The sequence below is a fragment of the Manacus vitellinus genome, unplaced genomic scaffold (genome assembly GCF_001715985.3).
Source record: "Manacus vitellinus isolate BGI_N305 unplaced genomic scaffold, ASM171598v3 scaffold_81_pilon, whole genome shotgun sequence".
Lineage (NCBI taxonomy): Eukaryota > Metazoa > Chordata > Aves > Passeriformes > Pipridae > Manacus > Manacus vitellinus.
The window spans coordinates 1,137,307-1,138,852 of record NW_021940822.1 but is presented as its reverse complement, the minus strand read 5'-3'; positions in this window follow the sequence as shown (position 1 = coordinate 1,138,852).

Genomic DNA, 1,546 nt, shown 5'->3' with positions numbered 1-1,546 from the left:
TCCCCACGGGACACTGTAGGCGCCCGGCCACGGCGGGGTGATGCCGAGCTGCCGCCCGGGGCTCCCAGATCCTCGCTGCAGGTGGTCCTGCGGGGAAGAGGAAGCCCAATAGCCTGAGCTGGCTCCAGGGGCTGCACCCCCCTTTGCGGGGTGGGTGCTTGTTGATAGTCCGAGGGGCAGCTTTGGGGAGGCTACTGGGGGATATAATGGGGTCAATGAAGCTGGTGGATGGATGGGTGGATCCAAGGATGGGTGGAAATGTGTGTGTGTAAGCACTACGAGGCCCAGCACAGCCAGAGCTTTGCCCCTGCTGATAATGGAAAAGGCTGTTCCTGCATCATGGGTCCCAGGACACTTCCCTACTCACATGGGGCAGCTTGAACAGCTCATTGGCAGGGGGGCCTGCATCCTTACAGTAGGAGGGTGGCCTTAGCACCTGCAAGCACATTTCCTAGTCAAGGTTGATCAAGGTAGGCGAAAAGCAGCCAGCTTGTACGAAGCGCTCCTTGATCTCATGACTGAACTCCAATGATGATTTAGAGTGTCTAAGGTGCATCCTTATTGTCCTTAAGGTAGTGGCTGTTGCCGCTGTTGCAAGAGGTGCAAGAGCTTCCGTTCACTTTAGCCAAGCCAGTGGTAAGGATCTCATGGAAAGTGGCACATCAGTGGGGAGAGAAGCAGGGGACTGGGTGATGTCAGTGGTGCTTCAGCAGGAGCACAGTCTTTTCAGTCATCAGGTGAACAAACTTGACATGGCAGGGGAAGAAAAAAATTCCCTAAGACTGTTGTGAAAGTATCAGTCCACCATTTTATTATTAGCATGCTTATCAACTTCATTGACTTGACAGCCATTGGCACTCAACAGGTTCCCCAGGAGTAGAGCAAGGTCCTTGTTGTTGTTCCCTTCCTGTGTCATGCTCAAATGGCCCTGAGCACCAGCACAACTATCTGGGTGCTTGTGAGCAGGAAAGTGTGCCAGTGTGAGCAGGTAAAGGCCACTTGCTTGAAGAGTTCATGGCTATCACCATTCCCTCTCATCAGCTGTCACATGGAATTCTGGATTGGCTTTCCTTGGTCCTGAAGGAGCTCAGCTTCACCAAACTGGTATTTGGCCCCCGACTTTGTCCCCGTGGCAAGTGGCTGGTGTTTGGGCCTAATTTCCTGACCTTGCCAGCATTCTGCTGCCTCAGCTGCCCAGAAGCTGCCTTTTCCAGCAGGACCCCTGCACAAGCACATGAGCAATGAGACCTGCCCTCTGCCAGTCTCAGTTTTCCATCCTTCTCTTGATCGTGAAGGATGTGGTTGCCAGACCAGGGAGCATTGCAAAGAACAAAACTGTAGTTTTCCAAGCTTGCCCAAGAGCTCTTGGAAGGGATTTTACCAGAAAGCCCTTTGCTGGCTCAGCCCAGGACACCTGCAGGGTCCAGCCCCTGCAGCAAAACTGCAGTAAGTAAGCTTTGCATCCCCCCTGCCAGCTGGGGCTGCTGGCACAACTCCCCCCACACCCAGACTGGGAATTCCCTCCTAGTTGCCATCTCCATGGCAG